The sequence below is a fragment of the Heterodontus francisci genome, chromosome 6, assembly GCF_036365525.1.
Source record: "Heterodontus francisci isolate sHetFra1 chromosome 6, sHetFra1.hap1, whole genome shotgun sequence".
Classification (NCBI taxonomy): Eukaryota; Metazoa; Chordata; class Chondrichthyes; order Heterodontiformes; family Heterodontidae; genus Heterodontus; species Heterodontus francisci.
The window spans coordinates 30,019,193-30,041,866 of NC_090376.1; the positions used below are offsets into that span (position 1 = coordinate 30,019,193).

General features: G+C 45.2%; 1 long non-coding RNA gene across 2 annotated transcripts in view; it reads right to left on the bottom strand.

The window, feature by feature from the left end:
• The window catches only part of LOC137370932 (uncharacterized), a 32,585-nt gene extending 10,281 nt beyond the window's left edge, over positions 1-22,304 (bottom strand). For both annotated transcript variants that reach the window (XR_010975140.1, XR_010975141.1), the window contains exons 1-2: positions 22,123-22,304; positions 11,570-11,708 (exon numbers count right to left, since the gene is read on the bottom strand). This is a non-coding gene — a long non-coding RNA (uncharacterized lncRNA). The remainder of the gene's footprint in view (positions 1-11,569; positions 11,709-22,122) is intronic.
• Between the last annotated feature and the right edge of the window lie 370 nt (positions 22,305-22,674).

The window sequence follows — 22,674 nt, forward strand, 5'->3', positions numbered from 1 at the left end:
TTCATAGTCATTAGCTATCACTGGATTGTGTAAGCACTGTCAGATAGAGTTAATTCATAAAAACTGTTAGTAAAATGAATTACTAATAGTGAACCATTCCAGACGTTTGCATAATTTTCTATAATGAAAACAATTTGTCCTTAAAACACCATTGCCTTTAACAGCCCTCAGGATAGAACATCCGATTAGCAAAGTTTCCATTAGATCACTTATCCAGGAGTAAAATAAGCAGGATGAAACCTGCCAAAAATAGTGTGCACAGGAATGCAGACTGAGCATGTTAAAGCAATCAAAAGTTCTACCTTCTCCCTTCACCGCAACTAATTAACCATTATTGGGCTATATCATCTACAAAGTACGATTAAACCAAAATTGTTGTAAAGCATGGGACCCAACATAAGAGATGATGCACCACTAAATTTCTAGGCTGTGCATTTACCCACCGAGCCACCGAGCGAATAATTGAATTCAATGCATTAGAACGTGGAACACTTTCCATCCTTTGAAAATTAATTGGCACAAGATTCTCAGTGATGTTGCCAGGCTTTCTCACTGTCTCAAGACTGTTGCATGTACAAGTGCTGTCTGTGACCTTCATGCTGTACCTAACAATGTTAGTTTACAAGACCTTTTCAAATTGATTCTTAATGCCAGCTGTTTAACAGATTTTCAATATAGGGCTATGTACATTGCTAATTTTAATATCTAAGTTGATATTATTATCTTAGTTGCCATTATTTTTCTCCCTTTTGTTAGAATTATTGGCAGGTAAAATCAAGGAAAACCCAAAGATGTTTTATCAGTACATTAAGAGCAAGAGGATAACTAAGCAACGGGTAGGGCCTATCAGGTAAGTACAAGGGAACTTATGTGTGATTGCAGAAGATGTGGACAGGGTTCTTAAAGAGTTTTTTGTCTCTGTCTTCACAAAGGAGAGGGATGATGCAGACATTGTAGTAAAAGAAGAGGAATGTGGAAATATTAGATCCGATAAGCATAATGAGAGAGCAAGTACCAGAGGGTCTGACATCCTTGAATGTGGATAAATCACCAGGGCCGGATGGATTGCATCCCAAGTTGTTAAAGGAAGCCAGGGAGGAAATGACGGATGTGCTGAGGATCATCTTCAAATCCTCACTGGATATGGGCGAGGTGCCAGAGGATTGGAGATCTGCAAACGTTATACCATTGTTTAAAAAGGGTGCGAGGGATAGGCCAAATAATTATAGGCCGGTCAGTCTGACCTCGGTGGTGGGTAAATTATTAGAATCAACTCTGAGAGACAGGACAAACTGCCACTTAGAAAGGCATGGATTAATCAGGGATAGTCAACATGGATTTATTAAGGAATGGTCATGTCTTACTAACTTGATTGAACTTTTTGAGGAAGTAACAAGGAGGATTGATGAGGGTAGTGCAGTGGATGTGGTCTACATGGATTTTAATAAGGCATTTGGCATGGCAGACTGGTCAGAAAAATGAAAGCCCATGGGATACAGGGGAATGTGGCAAGTTGGATCCAAAATTGGCTCAGTGAAAGGAAACAAAGGGTAGTTGTCGATGGATGTATTTGTGAATGGAAAGTGGTTTCCAGTGGCGTTCCACAGGGCTCAGTGTTGGGTCCCTTGCTGTTTGTGGTATATATTAATGATTTGGACTTAAATGCATGATTGGGAAATTTGCTAATGACACAAAAATTGGCCATGCAGTTGATAGAGAAGAGGATAGCTGTAGACTCCAGAAAGATATCAATGGTTTGGTTGAGTGGGCGGAAAAGTGGCAAATGGAATTCAATCCAGAGAAGTGTGAGGTAATGCATTTGGGGAGGGCAAACAAAGCAAGGGAATATACAATAAATGGAGGATATTGAGCTATATAGAAGAAATGAGAGACCTTGGAGTGCATGTCCACAGGTCCCTGAAGGATGCAGTCCAGGTGAAGAAGGCATATGGAATGCTTTTCTTTATTGGCCGAGGTATAGAATTCAAAAGCAGGGGTGTAATGCTGGAACTGTATAAAACGCTGGTTAGGCCACAGCTGGTGTATTGCGCACAGTTCTGGTCACCACGTTACAGGAAGGACATAATTGCTCTGGAGAGAGTATAGAGGAAATTGACGAATGTTGCCAGGGCTTGAAAGTTGCAGCTTTGAGGAAATATTGGATCGGCTCGCGTTATTTGCCTTAGAACAGAAGAGACTGAGGGGTGACTTAATTGAGGTGTACAAAATTATGAGGGGCCTAGATAGAGTAGACAGGAAGGACCTGTTTCCCCTAGCGGAGAGGTCATTTACCTGGGGACATGGATTTAAGGTGATTGGTAAAAGGAGTAGAGGGGACATGAGGAAAAACCTTTTCACCCAGAGGGTGGGGATTTCACTGCCGGGAACGGTGGTGGAGGCAGAAACGCTCAACTCTTTTAAAAGGTATCTGGACATGAACCTGAAGTGCTGTAACCTGCAAGGCTGTGGACCAGATGCTGGAAGGTGGGATTAGATTGGGTGGCTAGTCTTTTTGGCCGGCGCAGGCACAATGGACTGAATGGCCTCCTTCTGTGCTATTATTTTTCCTTGGTTCTATGGCTTTCTTTAGATCTAAATGCATCACTCTGCCTGAGGAGATTGCCAAGTTCCCAATGTTCTGTCATTGCTGCCATATGACCAGTCCTCAGAATAAATATAAAGCAGCATTGTTTTGCCTTGCTTTTTAGTTTTGCAATCTTTCCCACACTTGGTTATTTGATCAGTCTGTCATCTGCCACATGTAGAAACTCATCACAAGATTTCGGTCTCTAAATCAGGTGACTGAGGAATGCATACAGGTGAAATCTCAGTTTGTCCAATGCATATTTTGTCTCTGCAATGACACACCCAAGAATCAAGCACTTAAGTGCTCCTGACTTAGGCAAGTAGAGTGCGTCCCTATAGGGAGAGCTGTCCATTTGTGTACTGCTATCTCTTAACCAGCTAAACTAACTAAAATCATGCAGCCTACCACAGAAAAACTAATAGGCTTCCTGCTGCTTGTCCAACCATGAGCACCGTACCCATTAGGCCACTGGCTTGCAGGATCATTTGGAACTGAAGAGGAAGAAACCCAGCCCCTTAGTGACGGGTCTAAACTCCAGTTTCCAGGGAATCTTGATGGAATTAATTTTTCACTTCTTTCTTAGGCGTGGGCATCATGTGGCAAGGTTGCCATTTGTTACCAGTTGCCCTTGAGAAGGTGGTGGTGGGCCTGTAGTACTTTTGGTGAAGGTGCTCCTACACTGTGGTTTGGTAGGGAGTTACAGGATTTTGACCAGCGACATTGATTATTAATCATCGACATTCTTTGGAGTATTGCAGAGTTCTGGCTCATGTGTCAGGTTACAAAGTCTCTCAGACTTGGTTATGAACTTCCTTCATCAGGTGTGTCATTGTGGGCCACCTTAACCCCAAGAAGACCCTACTTACTTCCCACAGTCTGCTTCAAATTAGAAACAAACTATCACACTTCTGTCTTTAAATTTACATTACTTTACATTTCAAATTGATGGTTCAGTTGGTTAAAGCCCTGCTCAGTCTGTTCGTCAGCCATAAGGACTGAGTTTCCATTCCTAATCTTTGTTGAGCTCGTTGATCTGAGCTGCATTAAAAGTCAGGATGCGCCCTTCATTCAGTAACCTTTGCTGTTGGATAAGGATGAGTACAGGATCAAGTTTAGCAATGGTGTCTCCAACATTCACTGTCTAGGGTCACACTTAAAGAATGACTACTTTTGGCCCTATCTTTAACTACTCCCCAAACTCAGGCACAGTTAAAATGATGGAAATTACTTACCCTCCCAATCGTGCTACCTTCCCACAGTGTCCTGATGTCACCCTGCTCCTTTCAGCAGGCAAACAGGACACCAGCCCCAAGCTGGCGGGGTCTTGTTTAAATATACAGATCGGGTTCAATGTCATCATAGAGGCCTGATCTGCTATTTTAATTGGAGGTCTAAGTGAGGGAACAGGGATGGCTTCCCATCAGCACAGACCCCCCAGGAAGTGGACTGTGGACCAGAAGAGGCCCAGGCAGGTAAGTTTGGAATTCGATTTTAGGCTTCTTGGACCAGGAGGAGCAGGATTGGATTCTTCCCTCTCACCTCCTTTCCCCCTGCACTGATTGCCTTCACCCCCCGATCCACTCTCCACGGTTACCACTTACCTAAATGTGGAGAACCTATCCACGGGTCCCCGGCTCCAGCCTCCTGCCTGCGATCTTCCACTCCTGCCCACTAGACAGTTTGTATATCTGGCCTGGAGTCCGATGGAAGTTATGGTAATGAGCCCTGGCCGTTAAGGAAGGGAAAAACATTGCAGGAACAAAAGCAGCCTCAGAGTGTTAGCCTTTTTTTAAAAGCACATTATCCGAGACGCTGGGCCAATTTTCAACAGTGATACACTTGACATTTGCACTCCTGCAAGTGATTTAAAATTTGTACAGTCACAAGAGATTTGTGAGAAAAAAAAGGGTCAGGGCAGAAATCTGACAGATCCCTATTTCAACCCCCTTGCAGCCTCACAAAGCATAACACAGTGACCCATCACTTACAGCAGCTGGAAACAGTGTTAAAGATCAAACAGCATTCATAATGGCTCAGCAGTTCAATAATGTTGGAGAGAATCGTCACTTGATTTGCCTGTTTGTTCCTGTACCAGCTCAGTAAGTAGTGGTGGATCTGTAGACAAAGAGGCAGCCTAAAGACGTTGAGCCCTGATATTTTCAGGGAAGCAGGAAAGAGGGGAGAAGGCCAAAAGTGGTCAAAGAACCCCACAACCCAGGAGACGTAGAAGTCATGCCACATTTAAAGGCAGGACCTCATTATCAATTTTCTATTCTGTGTCTGGCCTGGCAGCAGGCCACATTTGTAGGCTGACCAGCAGCAGGATGGGAAAACTAATGACAGGAGGTGGGACAGGCTGCAGATCAGGGGAGGTAATCACAGCAGGAGCAAAAGAGACTCTGCGATCGACACAGGGAAGGCTGAATACTTTCTTGAAGGGTCATGAGGAGCATTTGTGTTTCTCCTGGCCCACAAGCAGTGCTATAAAAGGCACTTACCTTCTGGAGCTGGCAGCTCTTGCCTCCATTTCATCGCTGGGTTAAACTTAAATCCCAATTACCCTGTGGGAGCCTGATGTAAATATGTTAATTAAGTCTCCCGCTTCTTAAGGATGGGACACTCACATGGCAGCAGGTGGGAATGCATCGCATTGAGGACGTGTTCCCTTTTTTTTTAGGGTTAACCCTACCCATCTTATCCTAATTATTGCTGAAGAGGTAATAGAGGACACTGTTTCCTTACAATTCCCTCTTTCCTGTCCTCATACCCCAGAAAGGAATTCAAAGGTATGGTGTTACAGACACCCATCAAATTCCAGTATCTCACCGTTGGTCATTATTCATGGGTGTGCCTCAACACTCAGTGTAAGCAGGGTATGAATCATGAGGGTATTGCAGCTGAGCCTAATTCTATCCTCACTCAATGTCCACACAAATACACATCCAGCAGGATTAAGATCAGGAGGTTTATTTTCCCTCCCTACCCCATAGGTACTGAGGTCAATTGCAGTGTCCATACCACCAATCAGGGTCAGACCAGCCAACTCATCACAGGCAGGGGATTGAAGCTGGGGTCATCCTGATCAGTCTGGTTCATGATAAACTAAACAAACCATCAGGAAGGGCAATGGAAAATATGGGTGGCTAACATCCCACTTTTGTATCTTGGCTGGTCAACCCCTGATCACTAGCTGGGCCGTGTAAGGTTTGGTGCTGAGCCATTTATCGTATAGGAAGCTAATGCTTGCAGGTGCAAGGGAGAGAGTATTACATGTACAGCGTATTAATCAGTAACCAAGTGGAGGCCTATTGTAACAGGCAGTAAACCAGAATGATTAGATTACAGTAGTGAGGATCAAAATGCCATCAAGTAAAAATGCAAAATGGGAATCATCTCCTGATGGAGCTAAAATCAAACTGTTAAAACTTTTGTGCATCCCCGACTTCTTTCACCCCACCATTGGAGGCCATGCCTAGCTGCCTAGGTCCTAAATTCTGAATTTTCCTCTCTAAACTTCTCCACCTCTCCACCTTTAAGACACTCCTTACCTCTTAGACCAAGTATCTGGTCACCTGACTTAATATACCCTTCCTTGGATCAGTGTCAATTTTATTGCCTGATTACGCTTCTGTGGAGCATCTTGGGATGTTCATGTTGTTGTTATAATTGTTGTTCAAAAGCAATGCAGAAATACACACCGCCTAAAACTATGCCCTGCCCCCACAGTCTTCAGGAACCCTGAATGCAATTGAGCTAATCGAAGCTCCCAGAGACATACCTGCTAACGGTCATCCATTCCATTTGCATAGTCCCTCTTCTTGTGGCATTTCCAGCTCCATCTGACTCCCACTCCGTTAAGTGTGTACAGGATGTCAGCCAGAGACAAAAACCCAATTTGAAAAGGTGTCAGTGAATGGAATGGGCAGGGGTCAAAACAGGTTAGCTGTCTGCTCCAAACATGAGCAGACTCTTCATAATCGCTGGGGCAAAATCCTAGAACTCCCCACGTAAGAGTTTTGTGGGAGCAGCTTCACCACATAGGCTGCAGCAGTCCGAGAAGGTTCACCACCACCTTTATAAAGGTAAGTAGGGATGGGCAATAAATGCTGCCTTGCCAGTGAAGTCCACAACCTCAGAATTTCAATAAAAGTTGGCAACCACGCAGAGCCAAATTTGAACCTGGAGCCTTCCTGATATCTGTGCATCTCTGTAACATTCTGCGCAGCATATTTACCCACTGAACTATTGGGGAGCTCTGAACTCAGAATTTTAACCTCATTATTTTTATTATTTTCATAGCATCAACCTACCAATATGTATTTATTTTGAGCTTCGAACTGTTGTTAAATAAAATGCAGAAACAACAGTACAGATCATTAAAAAATATCAGAAATAAAGGTTAAGAAATGCACATGCTAGTTTGTTTGATTATTCACACATTACAGATTTTGCTCCCTGCCTCGCTGTAAACAGGTTCGGTGAAACAAATTGATGGAATCAGTTTTCAGTTGACCTGGGCAATAATGAGCCCATCTGTTTGCTGAGCAAAACAGAATTCATTATCTGCCTCCAAATTAATCTCACTGCAGCTGAAAAGATTTGCATGCAAATGCTGGGAAGTAAAATATTAAACAAGAGCAAAAAAAAAATGCTTGTTTTTAACCCGCTGCCAAAAAAAGTTTCGGGAGTGAAATTCAACTTCAGTGGGGGCACAGAGCAGTGGGGGCGCTATCAAATTGGCTGCTGTTATACACCCAGCCTGAATTTCCTTAACATTGAGGTCAACGAAAAGAATTTCAGGCAAGTGTAATGATAGGAATCTGCCGCCAAGTGTTGAATTTTACCCCCTATATTTTTCTTATTTTTTGACAGTTGATTAATATTTTATTCATGTTGTCCTGCCTGGCAGGTTTGCTGCCAGTCGAGCACTGGGAAATAAATTCTCAGAACACCTGCCATGATGGTTAAGCCCCTCCTACTTCTCTCAAGGCCTAATGGTTTAATTTTCACATCCTGCACACTGCATCCCTTTCTACCACCCACTTGCTGTAGTCACTCTCCACTTCTCCCTTAGTGTGCTCTGTAGTCCAGTCCCTCTCCATTCCCCAGACCCCTTGGGCTGAATTTTCCCACTGGGTCGCAATCCCAACGTCAGCCTCAATACCGTGTCAGGAACCCAGAAGTGGTCATGGAGGGACAGAAGAACATAAGAACATAAGAAATAGGAGCAGGAGTGAGCCATTCGGCCCCTCAAGCCTGCCCCGCCATTCAATAAGATCATGGCTGATCTGTCCCAGACCTCAACTCATCTCTTGTGCCAGCTCCTCATAGCCCTCAACTCCTTGATATTTCAAAAATCTACCTACCTCCTCTTTAAATACTTTCAGTGATCTAGCCTCCACAATTCTCTGTGGTAGAAAATTCCAGACATTCACTACCCTCTGAGAGAAGAAATTCCTTCGCATCTCAGTTTTAAATGAGTGTCCCCTTATTCTATAACTATGTCCCCTAGTTTGAGATACCCCACTAGTGGAAACATCTTCTCAACATCTACCCTGTCAAGCCCCCTCAGAATCTTTCAATAAGATCACCCCTCATTCTTCTAAACTCTAATAAATAAAGGCCTAACCTGTTTAGCCGTTCTTGACAAGTCCCTTCATCCCAGGAATCAGCCTAGTGAATCTCTTTTGAACTGCCTCCAATGCCAGTATATCCTTTCTTAAATATAGAGACCAAAACTGTACACAGTACTCCAGGTGTGACCTCATCAACATCCTGTGCAGTTGTAACAGGACTTCCCTATTTTTAAACTCCAACCCTCTAGCAATAAAGGCCAAAATTTCATTTGCCTTCTTAATTACTTGCTGCACCTGCATGCTAACTTTTTGTGTTTCATGCATGTCAGTCACCAATTAAGGACTGCGGGTGGACCAGGGAATCAGCAGGTCCACAGCCATGTCTGGTCGGCAGCTCCAACGCAAGAGGTAGGTGCTGCTGAGGCAGGCAGGAGATTGCGACAGCACTGCAAGATGGAGGCACCCTCTGAAGAATTATGACATTGCAAAACAATAAGCGTGGCCACAGCTGTTAGGCTATCATTGTGAAGGGGAAGTACCTCCACAGGATGACCTGTGGCTGCAGTTCTGTCCCGCTGATCCCCGCAGCTCTGGGGAGGGTCAGGGATTTAAAGGAGGCCCATCTGGCCCACTGGCCCCTAGCCTGTCGCCAGGAAGCCATCCCCAGGAAACGGCCAGGCCTCGGCCTCAACCTCAACCTCAGCAGCGGAAGCCTGTCTGCCATCGGGAAGATCCCAGTGGCGTCACTACTTTACCCCCAAGTGGAGACTTAATTGAGCCTCATAAACTACTCACCGCTTCCGGGTGGGTAGCAGGCGCCGGTCAGAGCGTGTCAGGGAGCTGCCCTGGTGCGAGAATCTGTCATTTTGCTCCCTGTCCCTCCTACTAACCCACGTCTGTGGGGCTGGGAAAATTCAGCCCCTTGCCTTAGTTGCCAATGGCCAAGTCTGTTTGGCTACTACTCATATAATGAATGACCATTTGGAAAAGAGACCAGAGGATGCCAGAGGACCACAGACCCCATCAGTGAAGAGAGAGAAAAAGAAAAGAAAATTGTCAGGCATGAAAAGGAATTGCGGAAAAGAAATGGCACAATGGTGCCTTTATGATGGTGTTGTATTGCAGTTCACTGGAGCACCGAAAAGAATGGGTGAACTAAAACCAATAGTCACACTCTGCCATTTAATTAGCCTCTAATGTGAAAAGGAAAGTTCCACGTTTTTGCTCAGTGCAAATGAAATTTACATCATGCCTGTACTGAGAATGTTATCACCAATTAAAGTGAAAATTGAGGCCCATATATTTGTATCTTGTTTCATCACTTAATGATTTTTGTTGCCTTACAATATTGATAGCTTAGCAAATATTAGTTAGCAAACCTACTTTGCAGTAAAATTATTTGAAAATTATAACTTGGGTACGTGGTTTCATTAATACCAAAAGGTCAAGAAAATATATTTTTTTAAATATTAATCTTTTCCTCCTCCTTTTATTTCATATTATCGTCTCTCTACAGAAGGATATTCTTTCTGGGGGCAGTGGCCTCTGGCATCTCAGCCAAATGGCTACTCGTTATAGGGTAAATTCACGAATCCCATGTTCTGACTATGGAGTAACTTGAAGAAGGCACGGATCCGAAACAGGTCCACAACCTTGTAACCTCGATCCCCAATCCACAATCAGTCTCTTTATTGACAATGCCGCCCCAGGGTCCCACCACCCTCCAAAGCAGGGTCATCTCCTACTTTTGGCCCCAGTGGAAGGACTTCACCATCACCCAGAAAATTCAGTCCAAAGTAAGTTCACTAATCCTGTGCTTCCATATAGGTGGGAACTTTTTAGACATGAGAGAATCAAGGGATCTGCGGATAGGGAAGGAGAGTGAAGTTGAGGTAGAAGATCAGCCATGATCTTATTGAACGGCAGAGCAGGCTCAAGGGGCCAAATGGCCTATTCCTGCTCCTATTTCTTATGTTCTTATGAACATGTCACTCCAACTGAGTGTGAATTGGGAATCGAGGGTCTATGAGCCGAGACTCAACCACATGCAGATGTCTGAGCAGCAGTGTCTCCAAAGACTCCATGTCATGTCGGCCCCCACCTGCCAAAAATGAGACCTATTAATTTTGTCATATGCACATTGATTTTAAACTGGCTGGGAAGAAGAGAGGGCCTGTTACACACTTAGCTGAAAAACATTTGCATACTAACAGACAGTGCTTGTGGAGACAAAGGACCATTCCCTGACACATTCAACCCACAATGGATTTTGATCACCAGACATTGAAGGTGTAAGGAAGCGCATTCCAGAGGCTGATAAGGTGATGCAATCCACAAGGGCCAGGACTGGTTAAACCAGTTGGTCACATGACTAACTGGCTGCTCCAGGGTTTTTTCAACTAGCCTCAGAGTTTTTGAGAATAAAGACTGCTCCTGGAGTGAGAAGACCTGTCCTGTCTGCTCCCATCTCTTTCTCACAAGTCTCTGGACCCACTGAGGACACATGAACTTCAAGAGAGAACAGTCTCCTACATCGAGCAAGGTTTAAGAAGAATACTGGGCCCCAACGAAAAGCAAGACCTATTTACAATCAAGGACCTTACAGCGAGCTCGAAGAACAGTAACCCAAACCATCTGCATATATTGCCTCAAACTTTTCCACTTTATTTCTTCTGCTCTTTTCTGTCTCTATCTGCATGTGTGTATCGTGTATGCATGATAGCGTGGGCACGTCGCGTATCCGTAGGCGTTAACTGAATTAGAGTTTAAGTTTAATAAAGTTCAACCTTTTTTCTTTAAACCTAAGAAAACCTATTTGGCTAGTTTCTTTGCCTTATAATTGGAAGTTAGTGAACAAGGATTCACAAAGGGGGAGGTAAAAAAAAACAGTGTGTTTAAAATTAAACCCTGTTAAAGTAAAGCCAGGTGAAGGCTGAGAGGGAACCCTAGACCCTTTTTGCACCTGGTCGTAATACTCCACCTCTTCAGGGAGGCCGTCACTGATTTATGCACCATGATGCAAGGAGACTTGGTGGGCACCCGTTGCCAGTGTCACTGAAGGTCACCATGGCACTGAACTCCTACACTGCTGGATCATTCCAGGGATCGACTGGAGATATATGTGGGATCCCGCAGTCTGCGGTGCATCGGTGTATCAAGGAGGGCACCAAGGGGAGAGGGTGGTGTAGTGGTAATGTCACTGGACTTGTAACCCAGAGACCCAGGCTATTGCTCGAGGGACATGGGTTTGAATCCCACAATGGCAGATGGTGAAATTTGAATTTAATTAATCTGGGAATTTAAAGCAAAAACTAGTCTAACGGTGACCATGAAAACATTGTTGATTGTTATAAAAACCCATCTGGTTCACTAATGTCCTTTAAGAAAGAAAATTTGCTGTCCTTACCTGTCTGGCCGACATGTGACTCCAGACACAGAGCAATGTAGTTGACTCTTTAAAAAAATGCCCTCTGAAATGGCCTAGCCAGTTCAAGGCCAATTAGGGATGGACAATAAATGCTGGCCTAGTCAGCAACACCCACATCCTACAAACAAAAGAAAAAAGCCCTGTTCAGGAGGATCTGCGACTCTGTGTGCTTCCACACCGATCCAAACAGACAAGTTGAGAAGGTTATAGGATTCGGGGCCATCGCTGGATTCCCCCAGGTGCAGGCTGTCATCGACTGCACCCATGTGGCTATCAAGACTCCCTCAGACCAACCAGCAGCCTTCATCAACAGGAAGGGCTTCCACTCACTCAATGTGCAACAGGTCTGTGACCATCGCAAACGAACATGCAGGTGTGTGCACGATTCCCGGGAAGCAACCACGACGCATATTTCGGCAATCCCAGATGCCAGATCATTTACATCCCCTCATGCACTTCAGCGATGGACACTTGGAGACAAGGGCTCCCCACTGAGGACATTGTTACCCAGTGGCACCTGTGAGGAATCCACACACGAACACAAAGGAGAGCCATAGAGTTATACAGAAACAGTTACACAGCACAGAAACAGGCCCTTCAGCCCACCATGTCCATACCGGCCTTCAAGCACCTATCTATTCTAATCCCATTTTCCAGCACTTAGCCAGTAGCCTTGTACGCTATGGCATTTCAAGTGCTCATCGAAATACTTCTTAAATGTTGTGAGGGTTCCTGCCTCTACCACCCTTCAGGCAGTGTGTTCCAGATTCCAACCACCCTCTGGGTGAAAAGATCTTTCCTCAAATCCCCTCTAAACCTCCTGCCCCTTATCTTAAATCTATGCACCCTGGTTATTGACACCTCTGCTAAGGGAAAAAGTTTCTTTCTATCTACCCTATCTATGCCCCTCATAATTTTGTATACCTCTATCAGGTCTCCCCTCAGCCTTCTCTGCTCTAAGGAAAGCAACCCTAGCCTATCCAGTCTCTCGTCATAGCTGAAATGCTCCAGCCCAGGCAACACCCTGGTGAATCTCCTCTGCACCCCCTCCAGAGGTACAACGCTTGCCACGGGGCAACCCGAGTGACCATCAAGCAGGCTATTTGTCTCCTGAAGGTGAGATTTAGGTGCCTAGATTGGTCTGCTGGAGCCCTTCAGTATGCCCTTCAGTATGATAGGATCTCACATATCATGGTGGTCTGCTGTGCATTGCACTATGTGGCACTACAGAGGGGGGAGGTGTTGATCAGTGAGGATATCGAGGAGTGCGATGCCTTCTCCGATGATGAGGATGCTGCCCAGGCAGTGCCAGATGAAGGGCCTCAGTGACAGCAGGAAAGGCACCATGAGATATACGCAAGGGAGGCTTGAGATGGTCTTATACATCACGTTTCGTATGACCCTTACCACCTTCTGGAACCACACCAATAAAGCCTTTCCTGTATGCAGCCCTGTTGTCGCCTCCTTCCTTCTGCACTCCAGCACCCAGCACCCAGACAACACCAGGAACTTTTCATTGCATTCTTCAACCTGACCAAAGCATTTGACTCAGTAAATTGCGAGGCTCTGTGGATTGTGCTCCAAAGATTTGGATGCTCAAGAAACTTCATCACAATCCTGCAATTGCTCCATGATGATATGACTGCAACTGTCTTGAGTGGGAGATCTGAAACAGATGCCTTCAAAATCTGGACCGAGGTCAAGCAAGGCTGTGTGATAGCCCCCATACTATTTACAATCTACCTGATGGTGCCTGTTCACCTCATTAAAGATCAGCTGCCCTCTGGTGTGAGTATTAAATACTGCCTAGATGGAAAACTCTTTTACCTCAGTCACCTCCATGCCAAAGCTAAACTGACCACCATAGACATATATGATGTATAGATTTCAGATTACTGCAGTGTCGTTGTCCACTCTAAACCAGATTTGCAAGCCACTCTTGATCTCTTCAATTCTGCATACGAGACTTGGCCTGTCCTTGAATGTTGCCAAAACAAAGCTCATATCAACCCACACCTGGTCAGCTAAATATTCCACCTTCCATATATGTTGAAGGAGAGTCTCTGGAATATGTTGGGCACTTCCCATACCTTGCCAGCCACCTCTCTCAAAAGGTCACCATTGACGAGGAGATCCAACACCAGATCAGCTGTGCCAGCTCAGCCTTCTACAAACTATGGCAGTGGGTGTTTGACAACAAAGACCTCCACAAGTCAACAAAAGTGTTTGTGTATAGAGCAGTGGTCGTCATCACACTCCTGTACTGCAGTGAGACCTGGACTGTGTATCAGCGACTCACAAGAGCGCTGGAGAAATTCCATCAGCAATGCCTCTGCCGCATCCTCTGGATTCAATGGGAGGATCGTTGAACAAACATTAGTGTCCTTCTTGAAACCAGCTCCACAAGCATTCAGACAAAACTCAGCAAAACAAATTTCGATGGACTGGACACTGTGTCCAATGGCCAAAAACTGTCTCCCCCACCAGGTCCTGTTTTCTCAACTCCCAAATGGCCAGCGTCCCAGGAAAGGACAAAAAGAATGCTTCAAAGACACTCTGAAGTTCTTTTTGAAGCACAGCAGAATTGACATTGATGACTGGGAGGAGCTTGCTACCAATCATTCAAAATGGTGACAACTTGTCCATCAAGCTGTATCATGCTTTGAGTCCAAACGCCTTAATGATGAGGCAGTGCGGCGGCAGAGAAGGAAGCACATCCTGCACTCCGGATCCCCCTACCTCGAGGGACATCCTGCCCCATGTGCCCAAAGATCTGAGGGTCGAGAATCAGCCTATTCAGTCACATGATGATCCATGGCAGAAACTCGCGACCTTGAGTAGACGAATTGAGGGACAGCCGATGACAACGACCCAGCTGCACATCGCACAATGGCAAGGCTGAAGCTTTGAGTGCTCAGGACTTGGTCCCTCACTTCCAGCCCCTTGAGAGAGGAAGGATTTAAATGAAGTCCCAAAGGGCATAAAGGGGAACCTGTGGATGTGCTATACTTAGGTTTCCAGATGGCATTTGACAAGGTGCCACATCAAAGGTTGCTAAGCAAAATAAGAGCTCATAACGTTGGGGGTAACATATTAACATGGATAGAGGATTGGTTAGCTAACAGAAAACAGAGAATAGGCATAAATGGGTCATTTTCGGGGTAGCAAGATGTGATGCGTGGAATGCCACAGGGCTCAGTGCTGGGACCGATTTACAATTTATATCAATGACTTGGATGAAGGGACTGAAGGTATGGTTGCTAAATTTGCTGATGACACAAAGATAGGTAGAAGAGTAAGTTGTGAAGAGGACACAAGGAGTCTGCAAAGGGATATAGATAGGTTAAGTGAATGAGGAAAAAATTGGCAAATGGAGTATAATGTGAGAAAATGTGAACTTATCGACTTTGGCAGGAAGAATAGTAAAGCAGCATATTATTTAAATTGAGAGACATTGAGGTACAGAGGGATCTGGGCTTTCTGGTACATGAATCACAAAAGGTTGGTATGCAGATAGAGCAAGTGATTAGGAAGGCAAATGGAATGTTGTCATTTATTGCAAGGGGAATGGGATATGAAAGTAGGGGTGTTTTGCTACAGTTGTATGGGGTATTGGTGAGACCACATCTGGAGTACTGTGTACAGTTTTGGTCTCCTTATTTAAGAAAGGATATAAATGCATTAGAGGCAGTTCAGAGAAGGTTCACTCGACTGATACCTGGGATGGGGGTGGTGGGGGGAGTGGGGTTATCTTATGAGGAAAGGTTGGACACATTGGGTCTCTATCCATTGGAGTTTACAAGAATGAGAGGTGATCTTATTGAGTGGACTTGACAGGGTGGATGCTGAAAGGAAGTAACCCTTTGTGGGAGAGAATAGAACTAGGGAATATAGTTTAAAAATAAGGGGTCGCCCATTTAAGACAGAGGTGAGGATAATTTTTTTCTCTCAAAGGATCATGAGTATTTGGAACTCTCTTCACCAGAGAGCGGTGGAGGCGGGGAATATTTTTAAGGCAGAGGTAGATAAATTCTTGACTAACAAGGGAGTCAAAGGATATCAGGGATAGGCGGGGAAGTGGATTTGAGACAACAATTATATCAGCCATGATCATATTAAATGACGGAGCAGGCTCGAAGCAGCCGAATGGCCTACTCTTGCTCCTAATTCTTATGTTCGTATGTTCATAACAGGAAGATATCATGAGATAACATCATTTCTTTATTCCACGTAACACCAAACGCAACCCAATCCATTTGGAATGTACATTCACCCGTGAACCCCTAAGAGCATCTAGGTGCTCTTCTTAAATCTTTTCCCGGTGCTCCTATGTAGTCCTTCCCCTGCGCTGCCAACTGAGGTGGAGGCAGGCTGCTGACCTTGCTGACCCCTAGCTTAGGATGAGTCCAGGTGACCAGCTTCCAACTCTGGATCCAGGTCCTGGGGGTGGGGGGTGATCTCACAGCCGCTGACCTCCTCTACTATGTCCATCCGGGCTTGCTTGGTCAGGTGGGTTGGTCTCCTCCTCCCTAAGCATGGGAGGAGGACTTCCCACCATTCCTTGCCCTCGGAGAGAGGTATCGCTGAACTGTGGGGCCACCTGGGGTCTTCCTTCTACCTTTCTGCCTGCAGGTTTCTATTCAGCTCCTTCACAGCAGTCAGGCAGAGCCTCCTTGACTGCAATCTGTCAGTCAGGCAGAGGCTCCTTGGCAGCAGTCAGGCAGAGGTTGCTTGGCAGCAGGCAATCACACAGGCAGAGGCTCCTTGGCAGCAGTCTGGCAGAGGCTGCTTGGCAGAAGGCAACCAGGCAGGTAGAGGCTCCTTGGCAGCAGTCAGGCAGAGGCCCTTTCAAACCAGGCAGCAGTGAATGCAGGGCTCACAGCCCTTTAAATATGGTGCCAGCTCCTGCCACAGTGTTACCTGACGCCACCTTTGCACCTCTTCTCCTGCCTCAATCCTCTCAATGAACGGCCGCCCGCGTCTCCTAACTTTTACTTGATCAGCCACCACTTGATAGTATACAGCTGGCCACTCATTGTCCCAATGGAAGCCGCACCCGCTTCCAGTCCTGAGGTCGGGACGTGAAAACCCTGACCCCAGCCAGACCTGGGGTAGTACCACAGCTACGTTCACCTTCCAGCTACATACATGTACTACCTTCAGTCAAGAGCAGGGACCCTGTGGATATTTTAACCCTCTCTAGCTTCGGAACACCAAAGCCAGCTATTTAGTCCTGAGGCAGTTTGTGTCAGTTCCGGCTCCCCTCCACTGCTGCTTTGGCTGAGAATGGCAGCACAGAACAGGAACTGGATCCATTTTCTTCCTGATCTGTGTGCCTCACTGTAGTACACTAAACCACTGGACCTTTAAGGGAATCCAGTGAGACACTTCTTCAAAAATAACAGGCAGGAGTGCAGCAGAAGGGAATAGATATGCCAAGTCCTGACCTTACTTCAGGAATTCAGCAGGATCTTGAAAGAGGTTAACCCTCCACCTACCCTGTGAAAGGCCAGCAGTGCAGTGGGGTTGCAGGCCAGGAGTCTTGGTTTCACAGAGACCTGGCATATCACCATGCCTGCCAAGACCAGGTGTGACCAGGCTGTCAGTTTCTGGCCGTGAAGCTCATCAGGTGTCAAAGTCTGGATTGTGGCTGAGACCCCAGAAGAGGAAGTATTTGTTTTCTTACATTCAGCCCATTTACAAAAGTAGCTGGGGAGTCAGCATTTTATCCTTGGTGAATTTGGCATCCCTCCATCTACCCCCGGGTAGATCTGCTTTTGTTGGATTTTCTGCCATGTTAAGATTGGCAGCAACCCAGTGCACTCCAATTACACGCATGCCTGCCATTCACATGATAATTAAGAAACTCTCCCCGACACTGTATGTTTTGATGGGGTCAGCATCTTACATAGAATCTACAGCACAGAATCAGACAATTCAGGCAATCTGGTCTATGCTGGTGTTAATGCTCCACATGAGCCTTCTCCCTCATTAATTCATCTAATACTGTCAGCATATCCTCATATTCCTTTCTCCCCCATGTACTTGTCCAGCTTCTGCTTAAATGCATCTATGCTATTCACCCCAACTACTCATGTGGTAGCAAGTTCCACATTCTCACCACTCTGGGTAAAGAGGTTTCTCCTAAATCTTTTATTGGATTTGTTAGTAACTATCTTTTATTTATGGTATGACCCTCAGTTTTGTGGACTCTCCCACAAGTGGAAACATTTCCTCCTCCTCTACCCTATCAACTACCCTCATAATTTTAAAGACCTCGATTAGGACACTCATCAACCTTCGCTTTTCTAGAGAGAAGAGCCCCAACCTGTTCAGCCTTGGATGGCTGCACTTTGGCAATTATGCCAGGAAATACCACCCACCTCTCCCCACCCCTGCAGATTTTCAGCTCCTAAAACTTTTGTTGGATAATTTTACAATATAAGAGCTGCGACTACGAGTCTGTGCTGCCAACACAGAAAATTGACGATTACATTTATTTTGTAAGTGAACAAGGTATCTCAAAGCTGAAAAACACATCTCATTGTCTATTCAGCCTATACTAAGGTGCAAAATTTAGGCATGGAAAAACTAGTTTAAGTTGTGATTTTAAGTGGTACAAAGCATTGGAGCCCCCATAATTCTAGCCATGTTAGCAGGGAAGGCATCAATTGGCAATTAGAGACAGGCCCACAGAACAAAATATAAATCATGGATTGAAGTCATCCTTGACAACTTGCATGCATCTTGAAAGATCGCAGGAAAATCTTAGGCCGAGAAAAGGTAATTAAGTTCTAAAGGCACAGATCTGTATAAATCCTAATGAAAATGTGGTTTAAAGGTAGACTGAAATAAATCTGTCATTTTCTGCACCCCACTTTCTGCCCCATCCCCTACTTTGTTTCTATTTCTGGAGCCAAAGCAGAGCCAGTTGTTTTTGCTGTCTGTCTGCTTTCCCAGTTCAACCTGTCTGTTCAAGTTAATAATACAGTTTTCATATCACTGGGCTGAATGGATCTCCTCCTCACATAGGAGCCAGAAAATGCACACACTCCCACACATACAGTCACCTCATTGTAGGCACCATCGTTCTACATCTATTCCACAATATAAAGAAGTGATCAGCAACCTCACCGCACTACATACCATTACAGAACCTAAATAATAGCAGTTTAGCAAGGAAGTGCCCATGCCAAAACCTGCTTCAGATTAAAATTGACCCCAAAGAATTTTTTTCATTGCACAATGCAAATTAAGTACATGATTCAAAGTAAAACACAAATTCAAAATTATTATCCTCATTTACAAATCTGTTCATGATCTCATCTCATCCTACCTCTGCAACCTCCTCCTACCTTATGGTGCCAGCCCATGAGTTTTGGTCTTCCAACTCTGGCCTCTGATGCTTTCTCTCTCTCTCCACTGCACCATTGCTGGTGCAGCCTTCGCCCATCTTGGCCCTTTTCTTCAGGCCACCCTTGCTAAATCTCACAGGCCCACTCTCTCCTCAGAAGGTTGTGAGCTTGAACTCCACTCCAGGAATTTGAGCACATTACTTAGGTTGATACCTCAGTGTAGTATCAATGGAATGCTGCACTGTCTGAGATTGGCTGTTTTTGGATCTGACATTAAAGCAAGGCCCTGTCAACCTGGTCAGGTGGATGTAAAAAATCTATGGTACTATTTGAAGAAAAGTAGGGGAGTTCTCCTGGTGTCCTGTCTGACATTCAACCCTCAACGACCACTGCGAAAAAATAGATTAACTGGACATATATGTCTTTGCTGTTGGTGTGACCTTGCAGTGCTCAAACTGGCTGCTGCATTCACCTGCATAACAGTGATTGCGTTTCAAACAAAAACTTACTGCCTGTAAAGCACTTGGGGCTCCCAGGAATATAGGCACACAGCAGTGCATAAAAGCTGAGAAGTCAGAAGTCCATTGAGGTACAGTCAAAAGCTCAGCAGATGACAGCAGTAGATGGGCTGTAGGCTAGCAAAAGTTAAAATAAAAGCTCTGTGGAGCATATTGGGACATTTTTTCCACATTAAAGACACTATATAAACTGTTGTAGTTGTAGTACTGGTTGTAGTAGTAGTATTACTACTACTTCTACTACTATTACCACTACTAATAGTAGAAGAAAAGGCATAAAATGTCCCCCTAAATTGCTTTATATGGAAGCTGAGTAATGTTATTTTATTCCTGAGTCTGGCACTCCTCTCATGCACAATGATACTCCCCAATTTTATCTCTTTTTCTCCTGAAAGCACTGACTCATCTTGGGAATAGTTCTACATGCTCCTGCAGGCCTCCAATATCTCATCTAATTCTTCTAAACAATGACCAGGAAATTGTTCTGAGCTGTGCACACTCCAAATTACATGCATTGACAGGATTTCCACCACACTTCCAGTGAAGTACCACCAGCGGGAGCAGGAAGAGCTCCAAGCAATTTCTTGGCCAATTATGTCAGAAGGCTATTCAACCATAACAGCTGAGCCCAATTCTGTCTGATGCTGATGTCTACATACATGCACTTTCGAGCACAGGTTGCATCAGGTCAATCATGTACTAGTGCTAACTTGTCAAAGTGATGTCCCCAAGCCTACACAGTCATCAGATTTCTGAATTTCCCTGCACTTCTTACTAACACATTAGGCTCGATTTTGCTCTGGGAATAATTCCCATCAGAGGATGGTCAGAGTGGGACTCCCTTCTGCTGCCCCAATCCTACCAGGCGCCCATCACTACAGGTGGGGAAATAGTCGGCAGTGCGGCAGCAAAAGGAGGAAGAGGCATAGTTAAAAGGATAGGAGTCCTGAAGATTGTCTTTATTAATGTTTGACAAGGGTGTCTATGAATCAAACAACCTCTAAAAGGGGTCTTAAGAGAGGGAGAGTAGCCCGCTACTCGCCCACTTCCTCCAACATTCTCGTGAGTGGAATTGCTTCTGGTTGTCCCTAATGTTAAAACTTGCAGCAACTATGAGAAGAAAAGTCAGGCAATTACCCAGGCCCGACCTTCCCACCATCATGTGACTTTCCATTATGAAACAATACCATTTCAGGTGGTATAGCAAAGGCAAACCCAGCCTGTTGCTATATACTGATAAAATAAGTTTTCTCCAGTGATACCACGGGCCTCCTTTGGGGATGTGACACCATCCTTCTGAAGTTAGGATGTTGGTACTCTGGAAATATGTCAGTATTTGCACTGGAATTCCTGGGAGTGTGTTAAAATTTGCAGAGGTCTTCCACACAGAATTTTGAGTTAGAGAGTTAGGTTAGTGATGAAAACCATGGAATCATTTAAGAAAAAATTAAATGCAGCCATGGGGGGAGTTCTGGATGGACGTATTAATTGGGTCAAATGGTCTTCATCAACAATAAGTATGTTATGAACTTGTAGAGGCATTGATGTTTGATTTGGGCTCAGTAGCTGGATTCCTGATGTATGCAGTAGCATTCACTGCAACTTTAGTGGACGGGTACTAATTAACTATTTCCTTCATACGCATGCAGGCTGCTAGGGAGTAGAACCATGGGACATGTTGGAGGATAATCAGCTGCACAGTGTTTATAGCCCACACTCAAATAAAGCCTGGATTTTGGGCTACGGACCTCATCATAATGTAGATGATATTGTAGTAGGAGCCTGCACAGGTTAGTGCTCTAATTTCCAGGTAAGTGATTGGGTTGGATCACAGGAGGCTGGAGGAGGAACGGTAGGTCTCATAGTTGATGCTCTGGGTTCAGTGGGGGAATCAGGTAGGTAGATTGCAGGTCCCTGGAGTAATGCTGGGGAGGGTTGGGAGCGCTGTAGTAGAGGCTTGCTAACCGACCCAAACCCGACGGGACCCGACGACATGTGTTGGGTTCGGGTCGGGTTGGACCCATCTTCTGGGACTGGTTTCCGGGCTTGTGTCAGGTCGGGCCGAGTCCAGGTCGGGTCGAGTCGGGCCGGACACACACGGTGTGCTCTGCTGGTAAGTATTAAAAATAAAAATCTTAACTGAGCTGTGAGTCCGGAACGAAACTGAGCCTGCGCAGTGTTCGAGTGATGTCACTATGATGTCTCGTGCATGTGCTGCAGCTTCTTGCAGGTTCGGTGTCAGGAAGGTAAACGGATGGCTGGGTCGGGTCGGGCCGAGTAGTGGCAGGTTCAGTTTGGCAAAATTGGAGGGACTTGGGCCGGGTCAGGCTCGGGCCTGCTGTGGTTCGGGTCAGGTTCTTTTTCCCGACCTAAAGCAGGCCTCTACGCTGTAGGGGGTGGGAAGTCAGTGCTGGGTCCGGGGGAAAATTGAGGAGCGATCAGGGGAGACCTGAATGGCGGAGTAAAGTGGGAGGTTGGAGATCTCGAGTCCAGGAATGGCAGTGATTATGGTATGTACTTAACCTTTTTTTATTTACGTGAAGTTTCGAGTTGGTTTTCACCAGTACTGGCACTCGTTTCCTCAGGGCAAATCAAAATTGCAGCAGAAACCAGAAGCAGGCATTAGGCCCCTTATTTGTATATGCAAATGCACTATCACCTGCTTCAGACGTGGGTAAAAGATGCCTCTTCTTGTCGGAAGTGTGCAAGAGCTTCTCGGACCTCATTTTTGATCCTTAGGTGGCTGCTACACTGTCCAATTAAGCCACCATTCTGCAATGGCAACTGTAACTGCCTGCACTGACTCGACTGACTGGTGGAAAGGAGGCGAGGGACAAGGGTGGGATGGCTCTCTCTCTTTTTATACAGGTTTGCTTAAGCAATGTCAGGGTCTGAGGAAAATAATTTCCCCACGTGATATATGTGAATGAGTTTATGCTTGCAATGATTGACAAGCCTGGAGATGTATCATCAGTTGGTGATTGATTAAGCAATAAGTGTAGCCATGTCAACAGTGTACAAGTTAATAAACAGCTCATATACAATGAATCAACAGAATGGCTGCAGACCTAATTATTGGTATGAACAAAAATCATTGAATAATGATGGCTTTGGATTAATAAAGTTAAATGCTATTATACTAATGCGTAAATTGTTGTGAAGAAATGTGAAATTGACTGAAATAACCACTGTTTTCTGGAGTATAAAACCT